This window comes from Grammomys surdaster, unplaced genomic scaffold (assembly GCF_004785775.1).
Source record: "Grammomys surdaster isolate TR1022 unplaced genomic scaffold, NIH_TR_1.0 63, whole genome shotgun sequence".
NCBI lineage: Eukaryota > Metazoa > Chordata > Mammalia > Rodentia > Muridae > Grammomys > Grammomys surdaster.
In genome coordinates this window covers 7,884,437-7,896,056 of record NW_021604565.1, presented here as the reverse complement: position 1 = coordinate 7,896,056, position 11,620 = coordinate 7,884,437, and positions in this window count along the sequence as shown.

Below are 11,620 nucleotides of genomic sequence, written 5' to 3'. Positions count from 1 at the left end.
GTCTGCTCCAGCCCAGAGGACCAGGCAGGGGCAGAAGGGAAGTGGAATTCCGGAGGGGCGGGGTTTGGGTAGCTGCTGTGCCCTGGATGTCCCTGGCTCCCTGATCTATCTCTGGGGTTTAGGGAGTGAGATGGAGTTCTTACCAGCTGCTCTGAGAGGGCACAATATTCTTAAATATAATTATATGGCACCTTGATTACAACTCTCAAAGGGTTTTCACAGATATTTTTTCTAAAGTTATGTCAAAATTACCAAAGATTAAAGTTTTTTTTATATATATAATTTCATCGGGAAAAATTACTTACCAAATGATCAGTCATCTTTAATTGACAGGCTACTTTAGAGAGTTTAACAGTATAAAAACAAAATTTAATTACATTACTGATTTAAAAGAATAATAAGAAAAGAAAAATAAACGTGACAGACTATTTCAATTATATATTTGTTTTTATTATAAAATATATTAGAATAGCAATAATTTTGGTTGTTCAAAAATAACATAAATTTTATTAACTGTGTATATGTAAGGATTCCTTTTGCTTCACACCAAACATGTATTTGGTTTATGTTCATATTAAGCATATAAGTCCAAAAAATATTGAGATGTCATGGACACAGAATTCCACGAGAAAACTAATAATTTGGAAATATAATGTTAACACATTGTATGATCTGTTTATAGCATTAAGAAAATCTGATGGAGAAGGGTTTAAGAGAGATGTACTATGACTTTGTTGTAATTTATCTCATACCTAGAGAATCTATATCAGTTTTAAAATATTAAAATCTGCATTCATTCATTTTGTCTATTAGCAATGAAAGCATTAAATATGCAACTAATCATTCAATTTATGAGGTTTTGTAAAGATTATGCCTTTTAATATATCTGTGATATGAGTATGGATATTGCAAGATTTGGAAGTATATAATTTAATTTCAATAAATCAATTCCATTGGTTTCATCTAATACAATTAATAAAAGTAGTGATTTCTAAAGTGAAAAATTAGGTTGGCTGTGAGATAAAGATATTCTTGTGCAGGTTATGTTTGAGGATTCTCAGGTTGATTGCAATCACCTAGGTTTGGAAAGCTTGCTTTAGATATGAAAATATTAGGAAGACAAGGAATGGAGATGTAACAGTTTTATTGAAGACCTTGAACACCAGACATAGGGCTGTACTAAGATGAAAGAATATTTTTGCATAAGGAAATATTGTAATTACATTTGTAGTTCAGTGAGTTCAATGCTTGATATGAAATAGGGTGACGTGTTTGAAGGCCAGTGATATAAGATGCAATGAAAGTCATATCTGTGAAAGAACAGTTGCAGCTAAGACTAACATCTGAGTGGTAGAATGGAGACCTAAGATAGTGGAAGTTTCCTAAACTATACAAAGATGTGAAGGTGATATAAATGGAACTGCCAAATAATGGGAGGGATGATACCCTCTCTGTACAACTCTTATCATGAAATGCAGCTTCCAAATCCAGGAATGGATTACATCTAATCAAGGTTTTTTTTTTATTTTGTTTTTTGCCAAAGTGACCACATGGGAACCTCCAAACAACCTATGTTCTTACCATGGGCATTGACTGTTCTCTACAAACTGATGGTAAAGTCTTATTGCCAAAGACAACACCCACTCAATTTATTAGACATGGAGAAGTTGAACTGTTGTCTACTTAGAGCCTACAAATGTTCATGTTATAGAAAGGCATTGTGCATGCTACCAGAAGAGAGAGGTAAATACTAACCTAACTACAAAGATGGTGATCAACATCCAAGATGCTCTATAGCAATAGTTGCGCAAAGCTTATGGGACTAACCAACCAATATCTGACTGGATTAAAGATCTACTCCATTAGATAGAACCATCCCTGACACTGATCAAATGGCCAAGAACCTGAGACTAGACTGGACAGGGAGGGACCTAAGGGAAAAACAAATACTGCTATTCTGCAAAAGGAACATAGTAAGAAAATGACACTTTTTTCCTCATTTTTTATTGGATATTTTATGTATTTACATTTCAAATGTTATCTCCTTACACAGTTTTCCCTCTGGAACACCCCTCTCCCATATCCTCTCCCCCTGATTCTATGAGGGTGCTCCCCCTCCAACTTACCCACACCCACCTTACCGCCCTGGCAGCCCCCTACATTGGGGAATCGAGACTTCACAGGAGCAATGTATGTGGCTGGAGAAAACGTCTTCTAAAGGCACTGTGTAAAGTCCATAGATCAGTGTCTCACTTGCCATCACAAGAGAAGCTTTATTCTGCAGTAGATGGAAGCTAATATAAAGATCCAAAACTATACAAAGAGCAGAGTGATAGTTTTTAGAAGACTTAATCACAAATGGAAGTTTTCATCAATTCACTTCCCTCAGGGATCGAGGAACCCTGCAGAAGAGAAGCCAGAAAGACTTTAAAAACCAATGAGCATTGACGCTACCAAGGAAACAAGGCCTTCTAAATAGAGCAGGGCTGGTGTGCATATGAACTCACAAAACCTGTGATGGTGTGCATACAGCCTAAACAGGACTATGCATGCCTACACTAGATCAGAAAGGGGAAACAAGCCCAAATCCTTAACCTATACACTCTCTCCAATTGATAACCAATTTCAAATGAAAAATAAATTTTATCCACCAGAGTCTGACTATGTTTACAAACCACACTTAAGGCTAGGCACCATGCCCAGCAGTCAATCACTAATGCAAAATTAACTTTATGACAGGTTTTTTTTTGGGAGTTTTATTGTATCTAATGCTTTTTCAGGCCCCCTTCCCCTCTGATAGGTCATTTTCATGTATATTATGGTTTCTGGTTTCATGTTTATATAGGATTTCTGTATATGCATATATGCACAGCTTCACTTCTTTATGTATTTCTTGATTTTTTTCATTGACTCTTTTTCTTCTGTTTGTTTATTTGTCCTATTCAGGTCTGTTTGTTTTTATATTAACTAATTTAATCTATTATTATACATTAAATGTCTGTTTATATCTTAATAAGACAGAGCAAAGAATGATATGAATTTGGATGGTATGGGAAGTGGGGAAGATATGGGAGAGGTTATGGGATCAGGAACCATACTCAAAATTTATTGTACTAATATCTATTTTCAATTGCATTTTGAATACTCTGAATTCTTCCTTAAATTCTAATATGAAGGACATTATATATTCTGGAAGTATTTGAGCAAGCTTGATAAACAGTCCTTTGGATTAGCTTCACTGTAGTTCATTAGTAGCCTAGCTTCACTGTAAGTCCAGGGGACTATGTAATGCCTGGAGCAAGCATGATGTCTAGAATTTGACAGATCTTCAAGTATGACAAATGGATGAATGTATCACTGGTTAAGGGTTTTTTTTAATCTTTTGGAACCTTTTTATTTTTTTAATCGTTTGAAACTTAATAAGATTTTGGTTTTTAGGGGAGGTATTAGAATAGCTCAGTATGAGCTCCCTTCATGGCCATGCTAGCCCCACGCCACAGTCATCCGCCTCGTGATCACCACCACACCCATCACCCAGTAAAATCAAAACTCTTGATGCTTGTAGTTAACCGAACTGATTTAAATATCATCAAATACTCAAATTCCAGGATGCCCACACAATATTTCCAAAGCCAATTGATAATGTTAAGATGCCAACACAGATTAGACAGTATATCCCAAAAATCCTAACCTTTTCATATCTTCTCTGCCTAAGGCTGGTTAAAGCCATGCTGGTTAGTGTCAGCTTCCATCTTCCTCTTCTCCTCTCTCTCTCCTGTGTTTCTCCCTGCATCTCTGTGTCTGCCACCCTTAACTGCTCCTCCCCCTTTCCCTATCCAATCATAGGCTTCCTGCTGCAAACGATTGGATAGGGAAAGTTTTGTTACATTTGGTGTTCTCCCTTTGGCCTAATGTTGGAAAAGAATCTAATGAGAATATATGTTAAGAATTTTAAAGTTCATGGGATTAAACCTTTAGTGTAGTTGGATGCCCTGGAGATATTTTCATTTGGTCTAAAGACTCATGAAGCCATAAAATTATGTTCATCTATGTAATGTATAAGGCATAAGAGAAAAGTTCAAGTTTCTCCATTAATTCCTTTGCAAATTATAAACCTGGAATTATTAAAATTAGATATTTTCTAAAAGTAATTAATTGAACTCAGAACCTTTGACAATGTATACACAATAATGGTGTAGTTTATAAGAACAACTGGGAAAAATGTCAACATGAACCTTGTCATTATGTGTGCTAGGTACATTTGTATCCAAGTGATTATCAGGATGAGAAGAGTCAATGATTGCCAGTCATGCTCTGGCAATGACTAAGAGAGAAAAGATTCCCAGGTAGGATTCAGAGAAAGTATGGTGATTCTGAGACTTGGTATTAGACATCTATACTCCAGCAGTCTGGAATCATAGTTTTTGACTGCTGTGGCCAGTTTAGTTTTGTTATGCCAGTCCCAGGAATTTGATTGTATGTCAAACCATAGTGTTAAAACAATTTCTTAATGTCTCTACTTCATTCCCAGCAGCATGTAAACTTGGTTGGGGTATCCAAATACATGCACTTTAAGAATTTCTTGGGCTTAGAAAAATAGTAACAACGCTTTAGTATCATGTACTTGTCAAGATGACACAGCTGGAAAAGACCTTTCTGTGCAATTGTGGTGATGTGAATTTGATTCCTGGAACCCACCTGAAGGTAGAAGAGAAGACACAACTCTACACATTTATCTTCTGACCTCCACACTCGAGCTGTGACATGTTTGCATGCCTGCACACACATCATGTACATATGCCTACATACACAATATTACTATATTTTAAAGTCTAGTATCCTAACAATCTTTGAAATTTATTCCAGATATTTTTGTCAGACATATCTTACATTTGTTTTTGGAAAAAAATGTAACTATAGTTACCAAAAACACACTACACTGCTTTATGTTTTTCCTGTCCTCTTAATGCCACTAGAGATAAGGCCCAAAGAGAGCAAATATCAAATTCACTTTAGGTTTAAGAAGATCATGATAGTTTTTGAAAGGAATGATGGAATAGAGTGTTACAGAATAATGAAATCCCATCAAGTATTATGAAAACTGACATATTTGTTACTCTTTCAACTCATTAGTTATTATACAAAGTCTTTTGACATGAAAAATCTGGTCATTAATTCTTCACCTGCTTGAATTTTGAGAAGAATTAATTAACTTTTATTTCCTTAGGCTATCCAAGATCAAGCAATTATTTTTGAGGGGTAACTTTTGTGCAATGAATTTATAAAATGTCACAACATCTATTGAATATATCATTTATATTTAATTTTCTAAATGCTTTGAATATGAATCTTAATTTCAAATTTCTTGTGAACATAATAATTAAATATTTAGTATAATAAATAGCTAATTACTAAACAATATAATCTACTTGGTCCTTTTAATACTTCTCAATGCATTCTAATCTGTTTTATATAAAATAATTCTTTTATATAGAAGATTGCTTTTTCCTCTTTACTACTAGTTTTAGAAACAACATACTAGTATGTGTTTCATAATTTCTCTCTAACTACAGTGGCAAATACTTGTATTCCTTTCTTAATCAGAAGATATGCTATCTAAAGCTAATTCTAGCTAGGTATTTAATACTATTATGGAAATGATATGTTTTGAACTAATTTTTTTGATTCCTCTTATCCAGGTAGATGGAAAATTTGAAGAATACAAGATCACATAAAGTTGTGGAAACTATGATATCATGTAGTTTTGATCAATTGATCAGTTTTCTGTATCAACATATGAGAACTAGAAAAAGAACAAAAAAACTAAAAGAGAGAAAAAAAGAAAAATGATATTGAATAATAGTTTCTTTCCATACGGTGTATGTGCTTGCTTGAATACGTGATTAACTGATGGGCACAGCTGCTCACCCATGCAAAGGTACTGAATGAAATATCCAGTATTTTAGAAAGAAAAGAACCAATGATTTTGATACATTTTGAAGGTCAGTAATGTTCAGCATAGAGCAATATGTGGAGAACAATAGCTCCTCAGAGAGTGGAAAACATGGTACACTCATTATCCATAATCTCAGCTGGTCACCATAGTAACAGCATTTTATTTTCCAAGAGTAAGCCTTTATAGTTCTGTAGAATTCACTTCCTAGGCCTCTAGACACATCAGCGGCATCTAGTGGCTGAGACCTCAGCTGAAATTATTGCGCTTTAGCGCTTGGTACCTGATGTTAAAAATGCTGCCAGTGCACAGGTGATTCACTGGTGCTAAATTTTCCACTCATAATCAAAAAAGTGACTTTCATTTTTCAGAAAAGTATTATACATTGCAGTTCAAAAGAATTATAAAAATGTATGTACAAGAAAATTATTTTATTAATCATGTTAGAATTTCAGAAGGGAATTGGAAAGCAGTAAGAACATTGTGTGTTCTATAAATATTAGATTGAAGTTAAAAGTGTGCAATCTCCACACAGGCTAAATTGGTTGCATAGAGACTGTATGGAAGAATTTTCTAGAATCACTGGGGCAAAGATTTGTTAAGGGGTAGAAAGCATCACTAGTGAATCCTGATAGTATTTGAGTTGTGTTTTCTACTTTCATTTTGTAGTATAAATATTCATCTATCATAAGTTTTAGAAACTTTGGAAACAGTGCTTAATATATATTTCTGGTAGTTGCCACATTAGACATTAATCTTGATGATAGGGCCATCTAGAGATTCTGTGTTGTCCCTGGGGTGAAAGAATGGTATTTCCAAAAATACATGGTCACTGCATTGAGGCTCAGGTATACCTCAGCTTCTGCCATTCCAGGAGTGTAGATTTATGAGTACAATAATAATTCTGGGCAGTAGTTCTCATTCATATTTAAAAAAACCCAAAGGCTAATATCCTGATTCTGCTCTGGCCTAGCTAAATCAGAATCATGTGAAGTAAAACCAGAGAAAACCTTTAATAAAACAGTCTGAGTAAACATTCATTAGAATTTCCTGAGGAGTTTCTTTTTTTTGTTTATTTTTTGTTTTTGTTTTTGTTTTTGTTTTTTTTCGAGACAGGGTTTCTCTGTGTAGTGCTGGCTGTCCTGGAACTCACTTGGTAGACAAGGCTGGCCTCGAACTCAGAAATCCGCCTGCCTCTGCCTCCCAAGTGCTGGGATTAAAGGCATGCGCCACCACCGCCCAGCTTCCTGAGGAGTTTCTAAAACTACAACAGCCTTCTATCTCATTGCACACAATAAGGACTTTGACTATCAGCACTCTTTGGGAGCTTGGTAAAAATAAATGCATATTTAAGATATAAAAGAATTAATGGACTATAGGTTTTGAAGTTCTATTTTAGTAAGGTCTGAAATATACTTCTAAGTCTGTTTTTTTAAAAAAAATATGCAATATTGTGTGTGCTTAGCTTCTGCTTATACCTAATTCTCTTATCTGGAAACTAGTGGTAAAGTTAAACATACTAAGAGCTTAATGAGCTGTATGTACAACCTAAGTGCTGTGATCCACTTGTTTATCAAGCCAACTATCACTCATTGAACACCTACTATATTTAATTTGACAAAACAGGGAAATTGGAAAGAATTGAAGATAATGCACACATCCAACTTCAGTGGATGTTGGTACATTTTAGCTTAGAACTGTAGTCCCTCAAATTTTCATTTAATTCTCTTATATATCAGAGAAATTTTAATGGAAACTAAATTAAGAACAATTATTTTGTTGAGTTACAAATTATGGATTAAATGGTTATAATATATTAAACTCAAGAGACAGTTTGAAAAAGAGCAATATATACCCAACCTATAAGAAATATGTACATATATACATATGCATGCGTATATATTAGTTGAAACTGTAAAAACATTTAAAAGTGATTAAAATCATTGATAATACCAGAATGACACTGGATGTTGAACTATTATAAAATTTTTGGCTAAAATGTATTGGGACATATTGGGAAAAGCAAACTGAGACTAAGAACATAATTGAGTTCTCCCGGACCCCAAGAGACATGGACATGTCTTGGAAACTTCTGACTGTGAATGACTTGGTCTTCAGGTTCTCTCACTGGAAGCTCTACCATTGTAACCTTACCAGAATTACCCATGGACTGCCCACAACCTTCAGGACAAGGTTCTAAGCTTTGCTGGAAAAAAAAATTCTTTTACTCAGGTCAAGTCGCAGAGATCCAAGTGAGGGACTGGCAGCATTGTTCACAGAGCTGTAGGGTGAAAATTTCAATTCTTCAGGAGAAAACACAATCTTAACAGGTACTCTGATTTACTAACAAAGCACCTTCCATTCATATAATCCCTAGATTTAAAGCTCAGACACTTGCTTTCTCAACCCTTCTCTCCATGTCAAGAAGTAATTTTTTTTTTACACACTCTGAATTTCTCTTTGTCTCTACTGGCACGCTGAACTCTAACCAGAAATTGCCTTAGATCCTTGGAAGTCACTTGGTTGTTTCTTTTTCTTTTCATTCATTTTTTAAAAAATTTCATTACTTGCCTAACCTTGTATCCTGTCCTACTCACTAGGAGAACAACAGAGTTAGCAATCAATCTTCCTACACACAATCTAAGCCAGAAATTCTCTTGAATCTGTATGTATATCTTAACATAAGGACATCTGCTAAATGGAAGGATCAGTGGCCTTGAGGTGCTGAGCAGGAGGTATCTTGGATAGAATTTGAGATTCTGCCATCCTAACAATTCTGCATATTCTAGTGATTGATCATTGGGGGAAATCTGCCTTGTTTTTATTTGTATTTCACTCATATTATATATAATCAATCCTTTCATTGAATACTGTGTACTAATAGAAATTTATCCAGTAATTTCAGCTCTTTACACTACAGTCATTGTATTTGATATTTTTTCTGCCTTCCCCACTGTGTTTAGTATAGCCCTGGTGTGATACAAGAAGTTAGAAGTTTCAGTGGTGGACTCATTTTGTGAAATAGGATTGGTATGTAGTTAATTCTAGCCAAGGAAAGAACACAACTCTTCAGTTTTCCAGTCTTCTGTCTGTGGAATAAGATCTCTTGAGTTATAGATTTTGTGAATACACATAGTGCTACCATTGCACTTAAATAGAAAAAGGGTTCACATCCTAGATGGGATATTTTAGCTACATTTTTGGTTATTTTGTTGAGCTAACCACATATAATATGAGTTCAAGGAGTAGGTGTCTCTCTCTTATGAATGCTCAAGGGCACAGAAAAGAAAACTACTTATAACCAAAGATCCAGGAAAAATAGAACACATTTGTTTTTAATTTCTGATACTATCGACCTAGCTTCCCCATTTCTTCCAATTTCGAACAATGAAATAGGACACTCAATGATACTTGTCAATGACCCTTCTCTGTTCTTGGGGGTTTAGAAACAAGCTCGTTATTTCTGAAGAGCATCAATTGAAGATCTGTTTCCACTCTATTTCCAGGTAACACCTGACAGTAACATTTGATTGACAGCTATAAGTAAATGGTTATTTCAATTTCTGTGCTGTGATTAATTCCATCCTCCCATTTAAGTTTCTACTTACCACCAATACATTCTTATTCTTCTCTTGCTTTTCTCTTGGTAAAAGTTCAGCCTAGGAAAGGTAGCCCTTTCTCTGAGTGATTTTTAAAAAAATTAATCAGAATAAGCATTTTCATAATCTACAAATCTTATGTGCTTGGGATGAACTTCTCACTTAGTAATTCTGGGATCCAAGCTTGTCAGTGAAGCTGTATCCCTGTTAGTGACAGTGTCACAGCTGATGGACTTAGGCTATTTCCCAGGTGGATGTTTTGCTTTGGGGATCATTATAATTTTATGGTTTAGTATGAAGTTATTGGTATTCAAACCATGAAAGAATTCTAAAGATGCTTTTCAGTGTGCTTCAAATTCTTTGGAAAGCCAAAAGAGTGAGTTCTAAATATTTGATAAGGTACAATCTTTTGAAAGAACCCTAATAAGTCCTTTAAGTCAAAGACTACAGAACTGTGATGAGTATTACTTTTTAATGGCTGACAGCATGTGTATACTCACAAACTGGTTATTCTGTTGGAAACTTAAGCAGCAAGTACAGCTGTGCATATTGATGTTATTATACAAATCAAATGTGTTTGAGCATCAGTATTAAAAGCCATATTACAGTATGGCTTTTTCTCTCAGTCTTAATTTCTGTATCTCTTTATAATTGATTAATGATCATTGGCATAGTATGTATGAATAATTCATCATTCATATAGCTGCTGGCTTATTAATTGTTTAATTTCAGAGAAAGTAACTATATATTAAGGAAATTCAAGTTGTCGTTATGAGAAGCCAAGTGAATTATACACTTTGTTACTGCAGAGTTCAGATATAGATTATATCAAATACCCTAGGTTTCTTATTGTGTTTATAAAGAAAGATGTTAATGAAATGTTGGCATCATTTTATAAGGATAAAAGAGTAACTTGCTATGCTTTGAAGACTGTGGACTCTAGAGTTCTTCTTCACTTTTACCCCTTTTTACTGAACCTCTTCTGCTCAGTGATTCTATGTAATTTACCAATCACAAAATGAGGTTAATTGAATGAACTATGTTTATTCTTTGGAATGAAACATAATTGAATATGGAGAAAGAAAGCTATAATTAGGTATACTATAATCTCTTTGGAGCATTTGTTAACAGTTTAAATTCTGACAAATAAAATAAACAAAATAGAATATATGGCAACATGTATCAAAAGCATTCCTGTCTTACAAAAATACACATTGTTCTCATCATTATTTGGTGATAATATTCTTCATCTTTATGTTTTTTTATTGAAAGCTGATATACATGTGTATAAATACATGAATGTAACTTTCTACTATTCTTTGGCTAAATGTTTAACTCTTTAAAATACTTTAAAGTTTTTAAATATTATAGTTCTATCTTTAATCATAAGTTTTAGTGTCACATATTACAAGAATGTATTTTGACAAAGGACATATAAAAGTGAAATTTGTCCATTTTTCAAATACTTAGCTAACAAAATAAGTTTTACAGTGAGGAATGAAAATCATAGTTTTCCATAGGGTAAGTTGTATTTGATTATGGGATGAGGGAGATGTTTACATGGCTCATCTACCTCCTTAGTTGTCCAATTGCCCCATAACCCCTTACTCATGGCTATGACATCTACAGGGCTAAGCTGTAGAAGACACCCTAGCTTTATCATAGATGTGTTATAAATATTGTTGCTTTCCTATGTTCCTTTTCTAGAGAAGTGGTGAGAAAAAAAATCAAAACTCATAGGACACAGATCTTAGAAAATAGAATGATAAAACACATAACCAGTATCTCTATGTTAAAAGGAGGACACATTAATTGTGTCTCTGTCACTTTTTCTGGTCTGCCTATAAGCTCCTTATAGACATGGTGATCCACATTTAATTTAATAATACACAGTCTGTATTTTTACTTGTAAATGGGGTTGTGGATGACATTCTTCAATCTTTGCAATAACCTATCAACCTGATTCCTCATTCACTGGTGTCACATTCACTATTTTTATTGCTATTTTGTGTCACTAGGTCTCTCAAAATAAAGTTGATCCCCTTTCCAACTGTATTTATTTTAAAAA